The sequence below is a fragment of the Raphanus sativus genome, chromosome 7, assembly GCF_000801105.2.
Source record: "Raphanus sativus cultivar WK10039 chromosome 7, ASM80110v3, whole genome shotgun sequence".
Classification (NCBI taxonomy): Eukaryota; Viridiplantae; Streptophyta; class Magnoliopsida; order Brassicales; family Brassicaceae; genus Raphanus; species Raphanus sativus.
This window is the reverse complement of record NC_079517.1, coordinates 21,921,706-21,948,326: the sequence shown is the minus strand read 5'-3', so window position 1 is coordinate 21,948,326 and position 26,621 is coordinate 21,921,706. Positions and strand designations below refer to the sequence as shown.

The window sequence follows — 26,621 nt, the reverse complement described above, 5'->3', positions numbered from 1 at the left end:
ATGTAGCCACCATTTGGCAATCTATCTTTTATCTATTGAAGACACAAAACTCTCTCAAGAAAAGCTCTCTTTTGATTTGATTGTTCTTGTGTTCTTGTGATCTCTCATCTATTTCTCTACATGATTAATCTGAAATCCATCATGGGTTTAAGAGGAATCATGGAGATTAGTGAGTAATCACCTTTTGAATTCATGGGTTAGGGTGATTAAGGGTGATTAGGCTAGTTCTAGGATGTTTTAGGTATAGATCATACTTGTTCCTTGCATAGTAGAGTGATCTTAATGCTTCATTTGAGTAGGCCACTCAAAGGGTGATCTCTAGGCATTTCTCACCCGACAGGTGTTTGATGAAATGCCTGAGTCAACTCTCCTAGGCTTTTAGTGTACTTTGCCAAAGAGATTTGTTGTTAAAGATGCTAAGATAGCTAATAGACTTGTTAGTAATGATTGCTTGCATGTTATTCAACCAAAGACATTTGATGTTTGAGACATGTTAGCAAATGAGCATTCATCTAGACATAGAGCTTGCTTAGAATTGTGTCTAGGCTTAAGGTTAATAGTTTGATTGATTCATTTGTCATCCTTAGTTCGAAACTTGATCACCCAAGGTCTGAAATCCCTATACCCATGAGTTCTTATTTCCAATAGCTCAAAAGTATCATTTCTGTTACTTGCATTCTAGTTTTAGTTTAAAAAACATCCAATTCACTGATTGCACTTAGATTAGGCAAATACTTGCATTCTCTCTGATTTTAAATCCCTCAGAACTGGTTCGACAACTTACTTCCACTTTACTATCATTTGACTTAGGAGCCTCAAAACTCCTAACATCAATTTGGCGCCGTTGCCAAATTCTGAGTTTGATTTGAACATTGAGATTTAGTCATTTGCTTGAGACTAAGTCATTTTTATTTTTGTAAGTTACTGATTCTCTTCTTCACTCTTTGTGATTTTCAGGTGTATGAACTTGAGGAGCAAGGGTACATCAAACCTTGTTCCAAGAGCAGCAGCCATTAGAGCTTTAGAGAGAGAGTGTGCTAGAAAAAGAAGAGAAGAAGAGCAACAAGCTCAACTGCAGCCACTGGAAGCTGCAATGGAAGAACAACAAAATCCTCTGAACCCCAATGGAGTAAACAATGCTCCCCAAGGGCCCCAACAGCGACCAGCTCGCCCCATTGGCACTTATGACCGCCCCAACATCCATGGTCCTAGACTTGGAATCCGAGCACCAGCTGTGGCTGCTAACAACTTTGAGATCAAGTCAGGACTGTTAAACTGCATAGAGAACAACAAGTATCATGGTCTGGCTGTGGAGGACCCATTTGATCACTTGGATAAGTTTGACAGCTACTGTGGTATGTCAAAGACCAATGGTGTGTCAGAGGATACCTTAAAGCTCAAGCTATTCCCTTTCTCTTTGGGGGATAAGGCACGTCAGTGGGAGAAGTCTCTACCAAGTGACTCCATCACCACTTGGGAAGACTGCAAAAGGGCATTCTTGGAGAAGTTCTTCTCTACCTCAAGAACTGCTAAGTTGAGGAATGAGATCTCCAGCTTCCAACAAAAGAACTTGGAAGGATTCAGTGAAGCTTGGGAGAGATTCAATGGTTACCAAGCTCAGTGCCCACACCATGGATTCTCTAAGGAGAGCATGCTGAGCACATTCTACAGAGGTGCTCTTCCTAAGTACAGAGCCAGACTGGATACAGCTAGCAATGGGTTCTTTTTGGGGAGAACTGAGGAAGAGGCAGAGGCTCTGGTTGACAACATGATTAAAAGTGATGCAGTCTACAGTAGAGACCATGACAGAAGCAGCAGAGGTGATGACAATCAAACAAGGAATGAGATAAAGGCTCTTCAGGAGAAGATGGACAAACTCATTGCTGATAATAAGGTCACACAAGCGCAGGTGAACTTTGTTGGCAACCCAAGCCAGGAGATACCTCCTACTGTCAATGAGGTTGAGGGTTTGGAAGGGCAAGAAGAATTATGTTTCATCAACAGTAATGGTAGCTGGTACAAGAAGGAACCCAACTTTCAGTACAACAACTACCAACAGAAGCCCTATTCAAACAACCAGCAGAGTGGTTATCAGCCTCGAAACAACCAGCAGAGCAACTATCAGCCTCAGCAAAACTCCTCTCCTAGCTCCTCTGCCCCTCAACAGAGCAGCACTGATGCCTTACTGAAACAGATCTTGGAGTCTCAGACTAGAAGTGAGAAGCATGTGGGCTATGAGCTGAAGAACCTTCACTCCAAGATTGATGGGAGCTACAATGAGCTCAACAACAAATTCTCCCACCTTGCTTCTTCTGTCAAGAATTTGGAGAATCAGTTTGCTTCCATGAGCTCCCACCAGAACCGCCAGCAAGGATCTCTACCTGGAAAGTCAGATCAAAACCCCAAGGAAGCAAAAGCTGTCACACTTAGGAGTGGTAAGCAGTTGACTCCTGTAACCCTCACCAAGAATGCTGAGAAACAAGGTGAGGAGGTGGCCATCAACCTAGATGATGAAGTGGTCATTGTTGATGAGAAGACAGATGCTGAGATCTTGGAGAAGATTGTGAAAGCCAAGGGTAAAGGAAAGATTGTAGAAGAGAAGAAAACAACAAAAGATGGTGAATCTGCTGCTCCAGCAAGTGAGAGCTCTCCTGTCCCCCCTCCCTATGAACCAAAGCTTCCATTCCCTGGTAGATTCAAGAAGCAGCTGCTACAGAAGTACAAGGCTTTGTTTGAGAAGCAGATGAGTGAAGCTCAGGTTACAATGCCCATCATTGATGCTTTCATGCTGATTCCTCAATACAGCAAACTCCTGAAAGATGTTGTAGCTGCTAAGAAGAAGGAGATGGAGGGCATGATCGTTCTGAGTCATGAGTGCAATGCCATCATTCAGAGGCTTGATGCTCCAGAGAAGCTAGAGGATCCAGGATGCTTCACACTCCCTTGTGCTCTTGGACCTATGGTATTTGAGAAATGTCTCTGCGATTTGGGAGCTAGTGTCAGCTTGGTGCCTTTGTATGTGGCAAAGAAGCTTGGCTTCACTCAATACAAGAAGTGTAGACTCTCTCTGGTGTTGGCTGATCGTTCAGTGAAGTATCATGTGGGCATCCTAGAGAACCTCCCTATGAAGATTGGAAGGTATGAGATACCTACAGATTTTGTGGTGCTTGAAATGGGTGAGGAGGCTCAAGACCCATTGATTCTTGGAAGGCCATTCTTAGCTATAGCAGGAGCTATTGTGAATGTGAAGGAAGGGAAGATTGACCTCCATTTGGGCAAGGAGAACATCCTCCACTTTGACATCAAGGAGAAGATGAGGAACCCCACTGTATTTGGACAAGCCTTCACCATTGAAGAGATGAATCCTCCTCCTGCTGATGATCACTATGATGAGCTACCACCTGGGGAAGATGGGGTGTCAACTCCACTTTCTGCACCTATTCCAGCCTGATCCAAAGGAGGCAAAGTCAAGCTCGAGACTTAAAACAAGCTCACTTGGGAGGAATTCCCATGAGTATCCTTGTATATATTGCATCAGTATTTGCATTATCATTTTATTGCATAAAACAATGGGAGAGTGAAGTTGTGTGCAGGTATTGAGCAGAAAGTCGGACACCAGAGCGATCTCATCGCAGCGACACCTCTAGGTCGCTCCACCTGGGAGCGACATGTCCAGAGCGAGATGCCGAGGTCGCTCGCGTCACACGCGAGTGGAAACACAGAAACCGACCTCAGAGCGATCTTCTCACAGCGACATACCGAAGTCGCTCCAGCTGGGAGCGACCTGTCGCAGCGACGTTCACACCTCGCTCCAGGGAAGGTAACACACAATCCCACTTTTCTTTGTATTTCACATTTCCATTGGGTACCTCACTCACACAGAGACTGTGTGATTTAAGTGTGGGGGAGGTACCAAGTATTTGATCATGTTTGTTTTCATGATTTTGAGTCTCATGCATTGCATATTACATTCTTATTTGCATAGAAAAATCCAAAAAAAAAAAAAAAAAATTTTGAAAAACACAAAAAGAATAATTTAGTTGCATCATGTGCATTTTTAGGATTGAGTCTAGAAGCATATAGGTTGCATTCACGCATTAGGGGGATTTCAACCTTGTAAAGAGCTCATGCTAAGTACTGAATTTGTTGACCTTTGTAATCATGACAAGTAGCTTGAGCACCCTTTGGAAAGCTTGTAAACTTCGCGCCTTGAATGCTCCTCTTGAAACTCATTTGACTGTTGATACTCTCTCTTTGAAGCAAGCTCCTGTTTTAATGTCTCTTGCATATGGTCCCTTGTGTACTAAGTCATGCATATACACACTTGAGTTGTCCCACTTGTTTTACCAATCTTTTTGACAAACTCAAGTGGTACTCCACTCCCAAAACCCATACCTCATTTTTAAACCATCATTATTTGTTGAGTGAGGCCTCTTTGGAAAGCTTTACATGTGCATAATGTTGAGAGTATTGGGAACGACAATGCTTAGTCTCCATTCTTGCTAGATTAGTCACTCTATTGTCTAGCTATAGGAAGGGGGTGAGTGTTGTGATTGTGATTTGGGAATATGAAAGGTTTGACTCTTGTGCTTAAATGATTAGTCTTTATGGGATAAGTGGAGAAGTATCTAGTTCTTATTGTGAAAAGTCTTGGCCCCCAAATATAAAAAAAAAAAAAGAATGAAAAGGGGGCTAGCAAAGTTGTTAGGAGCTAAGATTTGTTTTAAAATTGTGAAAAATCCTTTATTTTTTTCAAAAAGAAAAAGTCTGATGTGAAGAATGTTCTTGGGATCTTTTGGTGAGAGATGTGAGTTGGGTTTGACATTGAGGAATAATTGAATATCTTGTGTGTTTGGGAAAGGGTAGAACAATGGAGATTGAGCATTGTATGCATGAGTTGATCCCTTTCTTAGGTATATTATGTGTAATGTCAAAGCTACTGTGTTTTGAGAGAAAACCACCTTAAAAGATTATTTTGAACCTCTGATTTCACTTGCATTAAAGCCTTTGTCTTACCAAACCAAATGACTTGGACCAGTTGACCATTTGTGAGATGTCTATTGAGTTTACTTCCTGAATGTTAGAGAGATGGTGGATTTGTGGTTTGTGGATGCATGATTAATGAGTGTAGAGATCAAAGGAGCTGGGATAGGCTTAGAGAAGTTAGAGATGGATAAAATATTTGCTCCTGCTATTTGGTATGATTATGCAAGGTTGTTAGGTTGAGAACTAAGAAGAGTTTCTTTTGGTTATGAGTCCCCATTTTCAAACTTTTTCTCCTTGGTTCTTGAAAGTTTACTTGTGGACAAGTAAATGACTAGTGTGGGGGAGTTGATATCTTGCATATTTGCATTGTTTTAGCTATTCATTCATAAGCATTTGCATCATATAGATTAGGATTTAGACATGTTTAGGTTGCATTTGGCATACATATGTCTCTATCAGGTATTGGAACACCACATGGAGTTCTTGGAGATATTTGGAAGCAATGTGATACAAAAAGGGTGTGAAAGATGAGCATGGATGGAGGCCTTAGAGAAATCTTCTGTTGCTAAGATTTTGTGGAGACACAGGAAATTGAGTTAGCTTTCTAATGGAAGTGGTTTCAAATCATTTGGATATGTAATGGAGGAGTTATGATCAATTTACTAGAGGCATATCCATCCTGGTCGAGAACAGCAGAGTGACCTTCTGGAGCGACCCCCTAAGGTAGCTCCCAACCAGAGCGACCAACCAGAGCGACCCACCTAATTCGCTCGCGTTTTCATCGCCCGGAGACACAAAAATGGAGGCTGGAGCGACCTCTCAGAGCGACCCCCCAAGGTCGCTCCCAACCCCAGAGCGACCTCCTGGAGTGACCCTCTGAGGTCGCTCCGCGTTATCTGCTGCACGATTTTATTATTTTTCAAGGATCTTTTTGCAATTGTTGTGCACGTTTTTGCACTTGAAAAACCTAATGTTTAAGTACTATGTAGCCACCATTTGGCAATCTATCTTTTATCTATTGAAGACACAAAACTCTCTCAAAAAAGTTCTCTTTTGGATTGATTGTTATTGTTCTTGTGATCTCTCATCTATTTCTCTACATGATTAATCTGAAATCCATCATGGGTTTAAGAGGAATCATGGAGATTAGTGAGTTATCACCTTTTGAATTCATGGGTTAGGGTGATTAATGGTGATTAGGCTAGTTCTAGGATGTTTTAGGTATAGATCATACTTGTTCCTTGCATAGTAGAGTGATCTTAATGCATCATTTGAGTAGGCCACTCAAAGGGTGATCTCTAGGCATTTCTCACCCGACAGGTGTTTGATGAAATGCCTGAGTCAACTCTCCTAGGCTTTTAGTGTACTTTGCCAAAGAGATTTGTTGTTAAAGATGCTAAGATAGCTAATAGACTTGTTAGTAGTGATTGCTTGCATGTTATTCAACCAAAGACATTTGATGTTTGAGACATGTTAGCAAATGAGCATTCATCTAGACATAGAGCTTGCTTAGAATTGTGTCTAGGCTTAAGGTTAATAGTTTGATTGATTCATTTGTCATCCTTAGTTCGAAACTTGATCACCCAAGGTCTGAAATCCCTATACCCATGAGTTCTCATTTCCAATAGCTTAAAAGTATCATTTCTGTTACTTGCATTATAGTTTTAGTTTAAAAAACATCCAATTCACTGATTGCACTTAGATTAGGCAAATACTTGCATTCTCTCTGCATTTGAATCCCTCAGAACTGGTTCGACAACTTACTTCCACTTTACTATCATTTGACTTAGGAGCCTCAAAACTCCTAACATCAGCAAGCAGCTTACAAACCTGGTGAAATAGGAAACGATGTGGCATGGAATTCAAGAAAGTGAAACAGACAGGTGAAGCAGGACCATCACGAACCAGCTCAACCTTGTCTAGTTAAACGATAAACTGAAACATTCAACTGAAAGTTCTGATCAACCCAACAAGAATTACCACATCCAATCCTTAACTTCCCCATCTCATTGGCTCCCATGATTCTCATTGTAATTCTCACATTCAGCCTGAACCAAGTAGAACAGTATTTACTTAAATAATTTCCGATATATGCTCCAAACTCACGGTTTATCTAGGATTATTCCCAAACCAACTCTCTTCATTTTTCTCTAAACTCACTTCACATGGTTACATTAGCTTCTTTAACCCTAATATAAATCATTTCCCAGGCCATTAATCTTAGTTGACCTTAATAGGTCATTACCATCATTCTTGAAATTGATTGAACTTTCCGATAGACTATTCGAATGGGCTACAACTTTGCAGCATAATTCCTTTCATCAATTATTTCATTTCTTTTCTTTTTTTGGTCGAAATTTTGTTTCTTTTCATTCAGCCTTATACTTAGGTTACAAACCATAAAAATCAAGTCGAACAGTTATAGATGCACTCGGACAATTCTCGGGTATTTGGTCACTTTAATGGACAACCCGAATTACTCGCGTCGACCGTATATGATTTTTTTCAACCATACCATCATGCTTAGTCCAAATAAGCTTTTCTTTAACAACTTTGGAACTTATCGTACTCAACAAACGTTTGCAATCTCTTTCGGAATGTTTTGCTTGTTACCGGTCAAATTGGTCTTATTGTGGCCACTTGTTAATTCTTCATACGGGTCATTACAACTCTAATCTTTTGGCTTCAACTATCAAGGAGATTCTTAAGTTAGTTTGACCCAGTGATTTCTATTCTTGCCTTTTTGGTTTAAATATGTGGTTTAAGAAGCATTTCATTTCAAGTAGTGGGGTGAATTTATTTTTGTTGTGATAAAAATATAATATCGTTTACGATTTGGCATCGTGAGATCTTTCTAAATGTTCGCAAGTGATTGTTATATATCTATACTATTAAAACAGAAGCAGTGGTGAAAAGTCGACTTATGCAAGTTGTTTTGGACTCTTTCATTTTAAAATTTATTTGGTCTTACCCTTTTAATTATATCAAAACGTGACTACCTATTCAAATGAATCGGATCATACGATAATCAATTTATTTATAACAAAACGTGACCCAAACAAAATTAAAAAAATGAACCACAACTTATTTGTAAACAATACAACGACACAAAACTTGCAACCCATATATCAATCGTATTATCATCAGAAATCTCAGAAACATCCATAACAGAGACAAACAATTACCTTCCTCCACCAAGTTGTTCCTGCATCCTGATTCATTATGTCAGGTCAAAACACATGCTCTTCTGCTGAAAAGGTATTATTACTTGAGTATTATTCTTCCATCTATTCACAAAACACATCCTGTTCTGAAAAAAGAGTTCTTCTAAACATACAAAAACATATTTATTTTGCGTTTTGCTACATGGCTCTCTTACAGATTCAAATTTTCATAATGGTTTCAATTATGTTTCAGGTATCCATAATAACAGAAGACTTTACAAAGATCAAAGAACATTTTGTCAATCTCCTCAAGTCAGATCATGAAGTATAAAGTTTTCTGAATCAAGATTTGTTTATCAATAGTCATTTATTTTGGAATCCAGAATCTAAAACGTGGGAGATTGAATTCTAAGTTTGAAGATTGATCATTGTGTTCGGATGGATATTAATTTTTGTTTTAGTTTATATAAAAAGAAATAAATATTATGTAGTTTATGTAAAAATTCGTTTGAAGATTGATCATGGTCCAAGTGGTTTAACAATGTAGTCCATATTATTTCTTTTCTTATTCATTTTCTGATAAATCTTAAATTATATTGTATTTAATAGTATCGAATATTGTTTATAAAAAACATCTATTATTTATGAAATCAACTTTGAAAATTGAGAAGCAGATCCTAATTGATCATATCCCTTGTGAAGTCCATCAACTTGATCACATCCCAATCTCGACCTACTCTATATAATCTCTAATTCCCTTACTGAAAAAACAGAGAGAAACACTTCTAACCTCTTGAATTTCTTTTTGATCCACTTTTACAAACAAAGAGTTTCTAAGAAAGATAAACTATCCTAGATGGGGTCAGATTCTTCTGTTAACAATGGTTATATCATTGATATCGACTCTGATTTTGATGATTATTCAGAAGCCGATCCGACCAACTACTTTGCAAATCTCGACCTACGATATTTTGCTGCCAAACCAAAGGAAATGCTAACCGAGAACACTGAGTTGAAAGAAAAGTGTTTGGAGAATGACAACCCGGTTGCTCATTATATTGAGGGGATACTTAAATACTTCATAAAGAATGAGCAACGTGCAGGACTATATCATTTCCGACAAGCTTCCATTGGGAAAAATGATGAAGGTAAGTTACTTTACGGTTTGTTAATGATGGTTCGTGGTCACTATTGGAAGGGGCGAAAGTACATGGATAAACTTCGATGGTTGGAAAAACCATCGAGGTCCAATCAAAGCTGGGAGAGAATCAAGAACTCCCTAAGTGCAATTCCGTGTAGTTTCACTCATTATGACTATGAGGAGATGGTTAACATTCAACCACGGAGAATGTGTCCTCCCGAGGATGACATAACTTTAGTTTGCGATGAGTGTTACTACTACAAAAGGGTTTATCAATGGTTTTCTTTTGTTACTCGTGAAGAATAAGAAATGGAAGGGTTTATCAATGGTTTTCCTTTGTTTGTGTAAGTTTATCCATGCAATATGTTTTAATCTGTTTCATGCACTATGTAATCCTCTAGATGTGTTCTCTATGTTGTATAATAAAGCACTTGAATGTTTCTGTGTTTTTTATTTGCTTAGCAATATGTTTTATTATATGTGACAAAACTTTTGCATTTTATATTAATAATATTTAAATGATTGAACTGTTAAATGGCGACCAACATGTATTCCCCAATATCCTAACTATCCAAAATCAGTTCCATACCTAATTCATTTCTAATAATATAACTTATCATTACATACCTTATTTGCATTAGTACCATGTAACTCCTGTTATCCGAGAGATAAATGTGTTCTTCAATAGTTCCTGAATTGAAAATAACAAATAACTCTATCAAATTTAAGATCTTGGTAGATAGTTAAACGAATACATTTCGAATATACTAAGTGGATATATACTAAAATTCAACCAATTTAGTTTAGCTAAAATCTTCTCAGAACTATTTTTCAAATCGAAATAACAGATTAAGTATATGCTATGTGGATATATTCTTCGATTTCGTTTGTTAATAAATCTAAATAATATCGTTAGTTATTATTAATATCACACTTAGTTATTATTTTCCTTATACTTACTACATTTTCGGAATTTCTACTTTAACTCTTATAAATTAACAAAGTATATTCTCATTATTATATACTCTATGAATATATTCCTTATTCCACAAAATGAGATATTTTTGATTCGGAAAAAGATTTTAACCTCTATTTGCGTAACCTAAATCCGCTACACCCCTTATCTATTACAAATATAGCTTTAGTTTACCAAATTATTTATCAAACTTACAGATAAAGAAAAAATGGCGATGAATAACTTGCAGCTAACTTTTGTGAATGATGTCAAACCACGCAAGACTGCGTGTCGCATTCAAGTCAAGATCATTCATTCATGGAGACATTTCATGAAAGACGTTGGAGAAACCTTGGAAGTAATCCTATGTGATGCAAATGTAAGTTTGACATTTTATAGTGATTTACAAATATTTTCTGTCTATTGTTTTTGTTAAAATCAATCCTAACAGAAGAAAGGTCGACTAATTTTATTTGTTTACAGGGAACAAAAATCTATGCCTCGTGTAAAAAGACATACCTTGGTGAATTGGGCAAACATCTTCGTGTTGGATTATGGAGAAACATAGATCGTTTCAGTGTAAGTGCTGCTGGAGGAGCCTTCAGATCAACTAATCATAAATATCGTATAGCTTTGAATGGCAACACCAAAATCACTGAATCTTCTCACCGAGATGACAACATCTTTCTTAACCTGGTTGATTTCAAAACCATAGAAAGAGGTGATCTTGATTCAAACATCCTTATTGGTAAGTTTTTAAAACAAATATTAAGTTTATAACCACAATTATATATACCTAACCAATGCTAAACTATTTTGATATAGATGTTATTGGACAAGTTCAAGACTTGGGTGATCTCGAGACCATAGAGTGTAATGGTGGAAAACAAAGACAAAAGTTAGAGTTTACACTCGTGGACATTGAGTAAGTCCTTTTTTGCCAGTCTATTTTAGTTTTGAAATAAATATATTATCCATACCTTATAATTACAAGATTTCTATTTTTTTTAAAAAAATATTTTTAGTGGGCAAAGATTAGCTTGCTGTTTGTGGGGTAAATTTGCTGAGAATCTTCACACAACTAGCCAAGAAACAGAAGGAAGTGTAATATGTCTTCTACGATTTGCTAAGATTGGGCAATATAGAGGTATCCAATTTATATCTATATTATTTTGTATAAATTGATCTAGCCAAACGACATATGTTTATCTCTAAAGGTTCTACATATTGCATTTATTAGGTGAAGTTCAAATCTCAAATGCTTTTGATGCAAGTCAGAGGATTGTCAATCCTGAAATTCCAGAAGCTGATGAGTTTAAATAAAGGTCTATTTAAATCTTTTTATAATCATTTTAACTGTTTGAGATTATTAACATTGTAGCTCTTACAATAATGTTTTATTCAATTGCAGAGATGACGATGATTCTCAAGCTTTGACCCTAACTGAATCTGAAGATAACAAGCTTGAGTTGCAGATAAAGCGAGATAAATGGATGCATTATCCTCAAAAAAATCTATTCGAATTATTTGAAGGTTCTGAGGTAACTTAAGAAATCTATAATAGTTTTTGCGTCATTAATTCTACCATACTATTAATTTTAGTTGTATAATTATATGTTCTTTTGTGTAGGAAAAAATATGCAGAGTGATTGCAACAGTCTATGACATTGATACAGATTACGGATGGTATTATTTTAGTTGTATAAGTTGTAACAACAAGAAGGTTTTCCCCCATTCCAAAACTGTTAAAAAGGAGAATGGGAAAGAGACTGTTACACACATATGGTGGTGTGAAGCATGCAAATCCAAAGTAACCAATGTTTCACCAAGGTATTACTACCACTTATAAATATGAAATTTATATGCTTTCGTTCATAATGTCTATTTTCGTGGTTATCTGTTTACTACAGATTTAAAATCCATTTACTGATTAAGGATGATACTGGCGATTCCCAATTCATGTTATTGGATTCAATTGCTACAGGAGTTGTTCATGAGTCAGCTACAACCTTACTAAATGGCTCTTGGGATGAGGTTTATATTTTTTAAACTATTGCAAAATAATTGGAATATGTTTTCGTGTGCATTATATTATATTTCTTATTGACAGGATGATGAACCATTCCCCGAAGCAATTACCAATTTGGTTGGACAGACATTTATGTTTGGAGTTTTCATTCAGAAAGACAATGCTTCAGGGGGGTGCTATAAAGTTGGTAAAATATGGAAAGACCTACGTATGCTAATGCCCACTGAAATATCTGAGAGCTATTCTGCTCCAGTCCAAGCAAGCGAGGTAAAATAATCTAATGTTAATTTTTTAAAAATGTTGAAATTTCACATTTTAACCTAATTATGTTACGTAGGAGCCAATGTTACTTCAATCGCCAAGTGATGATATTGTTTCTACTCCTTCTTCAAAGCGCAAAGATAACAATAATGAAGCACCCGAACTTCAGTCTACCTCTAAAAAGCAGTGTACTAAAGCAATCAAACTCGAAAAGACAAGAAAGGATAACTTCCGTCAGAGTTAAAGATGATGATTTAGTTGTTGCTGCTTTTGGCTTGGTTTTTATTTAATTTTCTTTCAATAAGTTGTTTTGTTTGGGTTTTTTCTCTTTATGTTTTTAATGGATTTTTTTATATTATTGTTTTGGAATAAGATTCGTTTTCTGATTCATTTTATTTACTGACCAAAGTACTATCACAAATAAACACTCAAACCCATACTAATTTAAGATTATGAGTTACCTTTCACTGTAATGCAGAACATTGTCTTCTCTTACGCTTGATGTAGATCTTATAGTCGAATGTAAGCTTTTATAATCCTGTGTAAGTAAATATAAGATAATTAAACCTTAGTGTTAAACAATGAAAAAATATCACAATTGTATGATATCTTTAAATAGCTAAAGCATTCAAATGTCTATATATTTAAATATATGGTCACTATAATCACCCAAAACAATATTAACATTAAATGTCTATTTATGAATAAAAATGTACTTTACGAAACTAATTTAGAGAAATATAGGGATTTACAATTATGTTTAATCGATAGCAAATCTTATACGTATCTCATATAATATTCATAAATCTTATTTTTAGAATTAGGTTTCATCAGTTATAATGCTCCCAGCGACGATTAGACGAAAAAAAAGTTTGATCCTATGACTGACAAGAACAGCAATATCAATGGAGGAAATCCTACAGACTCTGGATATACTACTCCTCAAGTTGGGCAGAATACAAATGGTGTTTTGCCTTTGAAAAGAGTTTTCAGCAGGGTCTTGGCTGATGTGACAAATACTTTTCAAAGTTTACAGAATACACCACAATATGAAGTCTTTAATCATCCCTTAAAGACATCACACTTTATTCATGAATCCAGTGGTAATATTCAGTCATAATTAATTTTCTGTTACATGTGTTATGTGTATGCCTAACTTTACGATTTGTGATTTTCCCTACTCTTACCAGGTAAGCCTAGGAGAAATAAATAAAATAAATCTAAGAAGTCGAAACCTAATTTAAATACATCTGGTAAGATGTAAATAAAAATTATGTTCAAGTGTTTTATGTTTTCTAACAATCTTGACCCGCTTTATAGGTTTAACTGGGCAATCTTCACTATGTGATAGCTCTATCAGACAAAGGAAATTGTCAAGTACCAGAACATGTTCAGATTTTCAACCTACTAATTTATTGAAAGCATTCTCGACCTCGGAGGATGGAGAGAATGAAAACGATATGGAATTTGGTTCTATAGATCTGGACCTATTTGAAGGTATTACAAATATTTTTATTCTATCATTTTAATACTAATTTTATACTTAATTTTTTTTAAGACCAAGGTAATCAGGTTTATGATATAAGCTCTGAAGAGGAAGATATGAATTCAGATAACAATTCTGAGTCGGAGACAGAATATTTTCCTCAACAAACTCAGAATGTTACCATAGTTCCTGATGAGCAAAGAGCTAGGATTTTGAGCATGGCAAGTATGTTTAAGAACATTTTTCAAGATAAGCCGGCTAAGAGGGGATGGTCTGTGTCCAAGTGCACTGGTAATATATCATAAACAGTTTATATTTCGATCTTTCTACATAGTTAACTTTCTATTTTAATCTTTCTATTGTAATCGTGATTCAGTTTCAAAGCTCAAGAACAAGAAGACAGACCCTCCTAAGCAGCACATTGGTACTATAATTTAAACAATTTAAAAATGATTGTTTTGTTTTTTTCGTGTTTTGGTAATTAACCACGGGTTTTTTCATTTTTTCTTCGAGGATACATTGATGAAGGCGATCCAATGCATAAATGTGAATATTGTGGTGCAATATTCTGGTACGGCGAACGCATTGAGAAGAAACGACAGACTAAGCAGCCTAAATTTTCATTGTGTTGTGGGCTAGGTCAAGTTCAACTACCTTTACTTAAGGAATCACCAGAAATTCTAAGGAAATTGCTAACCGATGACGATGAGATCAGCAAATATTATCGGGAGAACATTAGACAAATAAATATGGTTTTTTATTTCACATCTCTCGGTGGTAAGATTGATAGATCAGCTCCTCGTGGTAATGGACCAAAAATGGTTGTTCTTCAAGGCGAGAATTATCACTTAATGGGTAGTTTAAAACCACCGCCAGGAGGAGATCCTAAATTTGGGCAGCTATATATCATGGACACTGAAAACGAAATACAAAACAGGGCTTCTATAATAGGGTATGTTAAAATTTATTTTTATTCTACTTATGTAACATACTTCACTCGCTTACGCATCCTTTTTTAATCTATTATCCGATTTTACATGCAACAGGAAATATAAAACAAAGCGTGAGAAGGCTAAAAAAGAGAGATTGAGGAAGCAAGTAATTGAAAGGATCGTAAAACTGCTGGACGAAGTCAACCCATATGTTCATCAGTTTAGATCAGCAAGAGAAACATTGCATATGAGGATTATAAGTAACAGAGAAATAGATGGAAGGACATATGATACTCCTACTGCATCAGAGGTTGCCGCACTGATTCCAGGAGATTTCAGTTTGGACATGAATAAGAGAGATATTGTTTTAGAAGAAAAGCAGACATGATGGCTTAAAAGGATCGATGAAATACATCCTTCTTATCTGGCACTTCAATACCCTCTTATTTTCTCATACGGTGAAGATGGATTCAGACTTGGTATAAAAAAAAGAACAACTGCGGCTACTTCAACCCATAAGAGGTAGAGTATCAGTATGAGGCAATGGTATGCTTTTCGACTAATGGAAAGGGAGAATGAGTGTCATACTCTGCTACATTCTAAGAGGTTGTTTCAGCAATTCTTGGTCGATTCCTACACTACTGTAGAGTCTAACAGGCTGCGTTATCTCCGAATGAATCAGAAGTATCTGAGATCAGACAGTTTTGACTCTATTAAACAAGCTGAGAATGATGGGAAAATTGATATGCATGAGCAGGGAAGTCGTTTTCTATTGCCAGCTTCATTTACTGGAGGACCAAGATATATGAAAATATGTATTTGGATGCAATGGCGATTTGCAAACATTTTGGGTTTCCTGATCTATTTATCACCTTTACTTGCAATCTTAAGTGGGCTGAAATAACCAGGTATTTAGAGCCACGCAAACTAACTGCAGATGACAGACCTGAAATCATTTGCAGACTGTTCAAGTGTCAACTTGATTCTCTAATGGCGGATTTAACAGATAAACAACTTTTGGGAAAGACTATGGCATGTGAGTAATTTTTTTTCTGCCGAATTTTACAAGTGTTTTGATTATATTTTGTTTTATTGTTCAAGTTCTTTGACTCTAATTTTATTATTGTCTTAATGCAGCCATGTATACTATTGAATTTCAAAAACGTGGTCTCCCTCATGCTCACATACTGCTGTTTATGGCTCCCGGCAATAAATTTCCTAAAACTGAAGATATTGACAAAATCATTTCTGCTGAAATTCCAGATAAAGAGAGAGAGCCTGAACTTTTTGAAGTCGTGAAAGATATGATGATTCATGGTCCTTGTGGAGCAGTCAATATGAATTCACCTTGTATGGAGAATGGTAAATGTTCTAAGATGTATCCTAAAAATTATGCTGAGATGACTACCATTAACAATGAAGGATTTCCGGTCTACAAAAGAATAGAACAGTCTGATCACTTTATTGAGAAACATGGCTTCAAATGTGACAACAGATATGTCATTCCTTATAACAGGGAATTGTTACTTCGTTATCGAGCTCACATAAACGTGGAATGGTGTAATCAGACTGGTTCTATTAAATACTTATTTAAGTATATTAATAAGGGACAAGATCGGTGTACTGTAGTTATTGAAAGTTCGGAGTCTGCTACACAGAGAGGAGTATCTGTTGAGACTGTCTCCGCTGATGGAGCTTCAACAGAAGTGAGGAAAAACGAAATAAAAGATTTCTTCAACTGCAGGTAATTTATTTTCTCCTATGTTTAAATTAAATTTGATAGAACCGATTTACATTTATTTAATTTCTTTACTCGTGCAGATATGTGTCCGCCTCTGAAGGTGCTTGGAGAAATTTCAAATTCCCTATACACTATCGATCTGTACCTGTTGAGAGGATTCAGTTTCACCTACTAGAAAAGCAAAGTATAGTTTTCTAAGATGATAACAGATATGAAGAAGTGACCAGCCGTGTTTTGATTGAAAATACAATGTTCTTGGGATGGTTTGAATTAAACAAGGTCAATGCTTTTGCTCGGACACTAACTCTATCTGAAATTCCTATATGGTTTATATGGAATAAGAAAGATCGGAAGTTTACTCCTAGAAAGAGAGGATTCAGTATTGGTAGAATAAACTACGCTCCACGAAAGATTGAAGAAGCTTTTTATTTGCGTGTTTTGCTGAATATTGTAAGAGGTCCGACATCTTTTGAGGATATCAGAACGTTCAACAATGTTCTGTATTCATCATTCAAAGAGGCCTGCTTCGCTCGTGGTTTGTTAGAGGATGATCAAGAATACATAGACGATATTGTGAGGACAAGTTTTACGGGTCCGCGTCCTATATGAGGCAATGTTTTGTGGTCATGCTCATGTCAGATAGTCTGTCAAAGCCAGAAGTTGTTTGGGAAAATATTTGGAAATTTCTATCTGATGATATTGAGTATCGTCGTAGAAAGATTCTAAATAGACCAGGTATGTTCACCCTAACATAATACAGTGTCTTAATCTCAAGTTTTGTAACTAAATATTCCACCCTTTGCTTTTGTAGATTTACATTTGAGAGAAGATGAGATAAAACAGCTTACTCTTCACGAGATTGAGAAGATTTTGAAACGGAATGGTACTTCTTTGGAGGCATGGGAATCTATGCCAAAGCCAATAGCTGATTTTACTCAGCAGGAAAATGTGTTGATAATGGACGAGCTTGCATATGACAAAGAGCAGTTAAAGGCTGATCACGATCTGGATTTTGCAAAAATGACGGACGAACAAAGAAAGATTTATGATGAGGTTCTTAGTGCTGTCTTAGAAAAGAAAGGAGGAGTTTTTTCGTCTATGGCTTTGGTGGAACGGGGAAAACATTTTTGTGGAAATTGTTGTCTGCTGCTATTAGATACAGAGGAGAGATCTGTTTGAATGTTGCATCAAGTGGGATAGCTTCGCTGCTACTACCAGGGGGAAGGACAACGCATTCTAAATTTGGCATACCAATTAACCCGGACGAGTTTTCTACTTGCACAATAACGCAGGGTTCTGATCAAGCAAATTTGATTAAAGCAGCTTCTCTGATCATTTGGGACGAAGCCCCAATGATGAGCAGACACTGTTTTGAAGCATTGGATAGGAGTATGGCTGACTTAATCGGGAATAATGACAATTTGCCTTTTGGTGGAAAAGTTGTTGTCCTAGGAGGCGATTTTAGACAAGTGTTGCATGTCATACATGGAGCTGGAAGACCTGAAATTGTTTTGGCATCTTTAAATTCATCTCATCTTTGGAAACATGTCAAAGTATTGAAGCTAACAAAGAATATGAGGCTGATGTCAAACGATTTATCTCTTGAAGAAGCTAAAGATTTAGCAGAGTTTTCACAGTGGATATTAGATGTTGGAGATGGAAATATAGGTGACAGTAGCGATGGGGAGGCTCTAATCAATATTCCTGAAGAGTTTCTTATACTTGATGCAGATGATCCGATCGAGTCTATAAGCAAAGCTGTGTATGGTGATGTCTCTTTTTTGCAGCAGAATAAAGAACCTAAGTTTTTCCAAGAGAGAGCTATACTATGTCCAACTAACAAGGATGTCGAGAAGATTAATCAGCACATGTTGGATAAGCTTGATGGTTAGTTATTTATTTCTGACTGTATTTTCGTTTTTCTATTACCATTTCAATGTCTATAAGCTAAAATTATTTATTTGTTGATCAACTTTTCAGGTGAGGAAAGGATTTACTTAACCTCTGATACAATAGACGCTTCATATAAACATTCAGTAAATGATCAAGCTCTGATTCCTGATTTCCTAAACACCATTCGAATTTCAGGTTTACCAAATCATAGTCTATGCTTAAAAATTGGTTGTCCTGTGATGTTGCTAAGAAACATAGAACCTACTGGCGGATTAATGAATGGGACTCGACTTCAGATTACAGAGATCTACGATAACATAATAAAGGCAAAAGTGATTACAGGAGATAAAGTTGGGCGAGTTGTTCTTATTCCTAGGCTGGCTATTACCCCTTCTGACAATAAGTTGCCTTTCAAGATGAGGAGGAGGCAAATTCCTATTTCTGTGGCATTTGCCATTACAATTAATAAGAGTCAGGGGCAATCACTTTCAGAAGTTGGTATTTATTTACCTAGGCCTGTGTTCTCGCATGGCCAACTATATGTGGCCATCTCTAGAGTTACATCTAAAAAAGGGTTGAAGATTTTGATTGTTGATGATGAAGGCAAGCCCCAGAAACAGACAAGGAATGTTGTTTACAGAGAGATTTTCCAGAATCTCTGATATTATTTTAGTTTGTTGTTTTTGTATTCTAGACCTATCTTTTTTTGTTTCTGTTTTTGTTTTCTAGAGATTTTCACTTTCGAATATTATATTAGTTTGTTGTTTTTCTTTTCAAAAAATATCTCTTTTCGTTTCTGAGAATGTTTAATAATGTGCTTAATTTTTTAATTACTTAGCTACCGATAGTTTTGCTTATCTAAATACATGAAACAAACTTATTTTTGATTATCAAACAAAACAGTCAGGCATCAAACATATCAAGCAAACTCCGGGTTATTACTTAACTACCGATAATGTTCCATTCCTATTCTGTTTTGCTAATCTATATAAGAGTGAGCAACTTACTTTCATTTAGCGCAGACACATGAGAAGAGCTGAGATGAGCTGAGAAGAGCTGCAAACCCAGTGAGTTGGGCCAGTGAGTTGCTGAAAAGAGCTGCAATGTCTTCGAGGTCTGGTAATGGTAAATTGAGAAGAGCTGCAATCCCAGTGAGTTGTGCCAACTCTGCAAGTTCATCATAACACTTTCAAAGAGAGTCTTCCACTATTAAGAAGAAAAAATGAGATATAAAAACAAACACTCACTTTCCCCTGAAACAATGACTCATCCAAATCAAGTTCATCCTCTCCTCCTGAATCTTTCACTGACTCAACCAAATTCACATACTTCTTCCTCTGATCCTTCATTTATTGTAAGATCCTACAAGAAAAAAACAAAATAAACCGTAAGTGATTAACATCAAACCAAAAAAAAAATTACACAGAATAAATGTACAATGTTTTTTACTTATCTGATTTATGTTTTTCCAGCTTAGCGTGAAACCTGAAACAGATTTAAAATTATTATGTCTTACTATACTATGTATACCGACCAATGTTATTTACCATTATTAAAACCAACTTACTCTCTTTTTATGCAGACACATACTCTCCAGCCTTCTTTGAACTTCTTATTAAGAAACTACAGAGTAATAAAAAAAAAATTAAAGTTCAAGTCAATGTTTAAATGTGACATCCTTCGAAGAAAATGAACATAAGAAAAAAATTACCTTATGACGTTTACTTCATCAACGAACATAAGGACACAATTTGTTAACACCTTAGAAGGTTTATTATCCCTGAAAATATTTTAGAAAAATTAGAAAACAAATAACAAATGAATTATTGTAAACCAACGAACTTTAAAAAACAAAATTATTACATTTTTTCATCGGATATTGCTTCAGATATGTCCGATATCTGATTATTTTGTCTGGGAAACAACATACAAACTATATATAATATTTACACAAAGGTTAGATCTAGATCGATTTACCAAAAAAGTTTGCTTTTTTATATATGTACGAAAGCAAACAAGAGAGAAACACTACCTGTTCCGATCTGAGAGGAACGAGTCGCAGTCTATCTCTTGTGGCCGCTGAATCGACATCGAAGAATCCTTTTGTTTTTTTTGTTTTTTAAAAAATTTCAAAACCGACGAATACTTTAGAAAAATGAAGAAGAACAAGGAATTAATAAGCGAATGAAGATTGTAGAGGGCTATGTTCTTTTTCTTTTGGTTTCTCCTTTCTCTTTTGGTTTTGAATCGCCATCGGAGAAACCTATGTTTTTTTTTCCTATCGATATGTCTGAAAGCAGACAAAAGCATAAAGATATTTTGTCGGTAGAGAAAGTGAATTATGGGATTGGGCCTGAACATTTAATCAAACAAATATAATAGATAATAGAGCCCAGTTTAATAAAACCCAATCTACAGAATCCAAATATTATAAAAGCTCATTCTTTTTAAATCCATTTTAAATCTATATAACATAAATTATAATAAAAGAACATAAAAACTGTAATCATAAATTTCCCAAACTAAAATTTTAATTTAGATTTATAATTTATTGACTTTTAAAAATTTATATTTCGATAATAACTACAGTTAAATCCATTTTATATATATGGGTTTTTTAAACCGTATATAATATATACATATATGTATAATAACCATATATATATATATAATATATATATATATATATATATATATATATATATATATATATAAATAGCAATACATATAAATAGATTTCACAGTTAATATACTTTTAAACATACAAGCATAATTTTCAAAAAGTTTTCTAAGAAATATCAAAAACGCAAACACTTTATCACATCTACATAAATCATTCACCACTCCTAAGTTAAAAAATAAATATATTGATAAATAACGGAAAAATACCCGCCCTTTTAAGGGCGGATCAAAATCTAGTCTTATATATTAAAACAGAAGTCAAAATTTTGATTTATGTGTGATTTTTTAAGTTGGACATATTCCTAGAAAGTTATGTTACATTTCTTCTCTAATCTTATTATTATTATAATTTATTATAATCTTATCATTATTATTATGATTTATTATAACATTCCATATTTTCATAAAAAAATCTGTTGAAAAATCTAACAAGATCTTACCAAAAAGTTTAAATATTTTATAAAATAATACATTAATTAATTTCGTGATTAGAAATATAATGTTATTATAAATTAATCGTAATTAGAATAAAATTATGTGCTATATTTATAAAATTTATTATAGTTTATATTGTATTAAATTAGATATGCTATATAAATAAATATAACAAAATTATATATATTAGTAAAGTAACCTAATTTCCTTTTCAAAATTTCTTTCATTTAAATAAATAATAAGATTACATTTAATAAGGAAACAAATAATAGATCATCATTTAGATAAGTCTACAAATAACTATCTAATTTATTATAAACTAGATAGTTATTTGTAGACCAATTGTTCATATTGATGACATATTTTCAATCATGTGATACAAATATTAACAAATCTTAATTGTTAGAGATCAAAGATTTAATTGAAAAATATTAAATAAATTTATGTGGCAAACTAATACAAGATTGTACATGGATTAAATATAATAACAAAATTAATTAGATACTTAAAATGTTATAAAATAAAATATACATTTAGTCTATTATTAATTACGAAATTAATTAAATATTGAAAAATTTGTAAAGTGAAAAACAAATTACAACATTAATATTTTAAATTAATATGAATATATATTATATAGTAAATAAATAGATTTGAAAAGATTTTATTTGAATGTAATTAAGAGAAAATCTAGGAATATCTATTTATAATTTATTAAGAAAACAAATATGTCTATGTATATCATTAATGAATGAATGAATTGTGATTTTTAGTAAGGGTCCATTTTATTAAATATCACACATGGATGAGAAGTCATGACTTCTGTTTTAATATAATAGATATATATATATTTAAAAATTCTAGCAAATCTGTTGAAAAATATTGTAACAAGATCTTAACTGTCGAAAATTGTAAATAAATATTTACATTAATTTCGTAATTAGTAAAATGTTATTATACATTAATATATATACAATTATCTTTTATAAAATGAAAAGAATCAACTCATATCCTATTTTATCAATTTATAATATTATCTACCATTTTAAAAGAAAACCATTATATTGAACTAAATATGATAAAATTATTTTAAATTGATAAGTTAATATATTTTATTTTCATAAAAATAAAAAAATATGCTAAAGATATAATATGTTGTTAGAACGGTTTAACATTAGTAAACTATATAATACATCTATAAAATTAAATTATTTTAAAATTTTATATATACAGTAATTTATTATCTAAAATGAATAAACATAAAAATGCGAAAAGAAATCCAACGCTTTGAATTACGGGTTAGGATCATAATAAATTAAATAAAAATAATTTTTAAATATGGTTTTTCGTGCATAAAATTTTTATAATCAAACGCAAATTCAATAGGACAAATATATAATAAAATATATATATATATGATGATTTGAAATAATTATTTAGTTTACAACATGAAAAATATAAAATTATTGTATTTGAAAAAATTACATACACATTTAAATATATAAGTAACTTTAAGGGAAATTGCCAAAAATACCACTTTCATGATACCACTTTTCAAGTTTACACTAACCAACTTTACCATTAAAAATTTAATAGACAAAATACTAATATACCCCTAACTAATTAAACCTAAAACTACCATTTCTTCTCCACGATTTCTTAAAAATTGAGATTCTCGGTGGTGATGAGTTCTCCGACCAGATTCGACGACTTTGGCCAAATCCGACGACACTGACGAGTTCTCCGGCCAGATCCGACGCTGAAGAGTTCCTGGCGAGATTTGACGAATGCTGACAAGTTTCCGGTGAGATCTGACGATGCTGACGAGTTTTCTGACGAGATCTGACGTGGCTAACGAGTTCTCCAGCAAAACTGACAGACTCTACAAGCTCAGACAAACAAGACGATCTCTCTCCCGACGCATAAGAAACACTAACAAAGGTAAGAGGATAATAGATGGTGATTTTCGTCTCCTTCTGTAATTGTATCTTGATTTATCAAAATCGATCTGTTTCTGAGAAAGAGGACAGAAGTTTTTCTCATGAAGTTTTGAAATCTAAAATTTATAAAACTTTATAAATTGGGTCATTTCAAGTCTTATTGTTCATCTGTTAGCAATCAAAAGACATAGAGCTTAACATATATTTAATTCATGAGAAATGACTAACCTAAGAGTAAATTTATTCCATGATTACTTCTTCTCTTGATTGATCTGGTAATGTTACAGGGAATTACAAAGGTGTGATGTGAGCTTTTGGATTTAAAGGATACTGTGGAGAATATGTGGGGTGATATGCATATCAAGTACCTCACTTTCTTGAGGTAATACAATGCTACTATTTATTTTTTTAGCAAGGTTTAGTATATGCAATATATGAGGTGAAATGTTGGTGTTTTGTTATTGTAATGTTCTGTTTGGTACTTATGAGATTCATATTTTATGTCTTGTTTTGTCTATAATATCTATAGAAGCAGTGTAGATTGAGCATGAGTTTGTTGAGTTACGAAAGCATGTTATTTTTGTATCTTGTTTTTGGAAGTGAGTGTTGATGCTTATGAATAATATGTGACTGGCTTGAGTTCAGATTTTGAAGAACGATAAGGTTGGTGAGCTGTTTGAAGAAGCAAAGGGACTCTCAACAAGAATAGTAGTTTATGTGATTAAAGAATGAGAAATTGGCTGCAGTACACCTAAAAGCTCATCTATTTTATCAAATGCCCTAGCATCTTTCTATAGAATTTGTCTGACCGTTTTGCCCCTGTATGCTTCCTCTCTCTATGACGACCAAACTCTCTGTTGCGTGTCAGAAGTGCTCTTGTAACCATTAGACAATGCAATGGTTCCTTGCTTTTCCAAAAAAAAATATCAAAATTCAAAAGGCATGAGTTTGCATTCTCTGTTTAATTGGCAACCATCAGATAAGACATATTTATTTGTATTCTTCCAACCACCACTGTATTTCATTCCTCTTTTTTTTGTTTTATTCTTCTTCTCTCCTCCACAAAATCCCAGAGAATTCGAATGGACTTTAGAACCCTAAATCCCTAAATCATAATTGCAGGTTACAACAAAATCCTTAGTTGTTATAGGATATCTTACACGCTATATGTTTCATTAGCACCTAATTGACTATTTATTTTTTTAGATGTTTTTTTGTTAAATGTTAAATTTAGTTTGTCGACTGATAAATAGTATACGACAGCGTAAATATTAGGTAGTGATCACCAAAAAATATTATACGTTATAACTTTTCTTACAGACAGATAATCGATTTAGTTGCATTTTGAGGTTATATATAATGTTAAATGTTAACTTCATGTATTAACTGGTAAAGATTATTGTAGAGGTTAAGTGAGGACATTAGCTCACTGGAGAAGTGCCTAGATCAGTCAATGGACAAGAGTATAGAGAAACTCGTCGATTTAGGTAATCATGAGTACCAGGTAGCTCCATTGTCGTCCAATGTTACGCAAAGCCTCCAGGAGATTGAGAGGAAGCTAGTTAGTGCTGTAGTTGACAACCTGAAGAATATGCAAACCGTAGTGCTTGAGGAGTTTACTGATATGATAGATAATCAAAACATAGCGAGGAGAGCGCGGACCAGACGGCTGATGGCGACGGAGGGATGAACCGTCAATCTGACAGTCATATTAAAGAAGTTTTGTGTGATGTTAATGAAGTGCTACGTGACCTTGCTCATGTCATCACCATCTAAAATAACAAACTTAATTAAATGGTCACTGCATAATATATTTTTAACATCCACATACATAAGTAGCTGATATTACTAAACGTAGCAACTAAGTCATGTCTTACAGTTTGACTTCTTTTTTCTACTTTTAAAACGATGCGACGAGATGCTCCACGAGATATATACACAGGTTATGATCTAGCTGACATTACTAAACATATCAACTAAATGATGTCTAACAGTCTAAATGTAACTACTAGCTGATATTATTAAACATAACAACTAAGTGATTTTTTACCAAGTATCACACAATCCTCAGTCTCACCAATATTTGGCCCCATGTCAGCCCTACCCAAGCCTTGATCCATAGAACCAGAAACTTATCTGCAAATTCAAGAACTGACTTCACCAGTTATTGGATCTGTGTCTTTTTCCTTCCTCTTGTTAGTCGACTCCAAACTCCCTGTAACAGTTTCATCAGTAGCAACTAAACAGACAGGTAACCGGTAACCATTTATTTATCGCCTACAACTTCAATTATCACAAGAACTTGTATTTATTTTAAAAATATCCGGCAGCATACCTAAGGCTAATGTGAGACTAGTTTGATGTAGAGGTTCTCTAGCCACAAATAGCTTCGCAAGAAATTTAAATCATTGTCTGTTATGTGTTAATTTGGTTCTCTAGACACAAATTCAAGAACTGACTTCCACCAGTTATTGAATCTGTGTCTTCTTCCTTTCCCTTGTTAGTTGACTCTAAACGCCCTCCAGCACTTCCATCAGTAGCAGCCAAACAGACAGGTAAACGGTAACATGTTATTTATCGCCTACAACTTCCATTATCATAAGAATTTGTAATTTTTTTAAAAACATCCAGCAGCATACCTAAGGCTAACGTGAGACTTGTTTGATGTGGAGGTTCTCTAGCCACTTCCTCAAACCTGATTATCCCATCTCTTGTTGTAGTAAAAATCTATTTCATCAGATGAGTCCGTTTCAGATTGAACAAGAGGCTGGATAGTATCATTTCTCGTGAGATTGAGAGAGTTCCTACGAAAATCTGAAAGCAACATCCATAGCTAATCGTTAACCTTGCATATTACCATAAAACAGAAAGTTAAAGGCCAAACTTTACCTCTTAAAGGGATTGCTTTGGAGGAATCACATCTAGTACGAAGCCTTTCTTTATCCAATAGATCGGCTTCTGCAGCGCTTCCTGCCA

At 34.5% G+C, this 26,621-nt stretch overlaps 1 long non-coding RNA gene and 1 other non-coding gene across 2 annotated transcripts; both read right to left on the bottom strand.

The window, feature by feature from the left end:
• Window positions 1-1,531: 1,531 nt before the first annotated feature.
• Window positions 1,532-1,638, bottom strand: LOC130498165 (small nucleolar RNA R71). Its single transcript, XR_008937087.1, has one exon. It is a non-coding gene; the product is annotated as a small nucleolar RNA R71 (small nucleolar RNA).
• An 8,282-nt stretch (window positions 1,639-9,920) lies between these two features.
• Window positions 9,921-20,856, bottom strand: LOC130497609 (uncharacterized). Its single transcript, XR_008936608.1, has 9 exons — window positions 20,621-20,856; window positions 20,452-20,521; window positions 20,300-20,368; window positions 20,156-20,211; window positions 19,836-20,073; window positions 19,596-19,755; window positions 12,998-13,074; window positions 10,766-10,939; window positions 9,921-9,982 (listed from the first exon to the last, which is right to left on the bottom strand). It is a non-coding gene; the product is annotated as an uncharacterized LOC130497609 (long non-coding RNA).
• Between the last annotated feature and the right edge of the window lie 5,765 nt (window positions 20,857-26,621).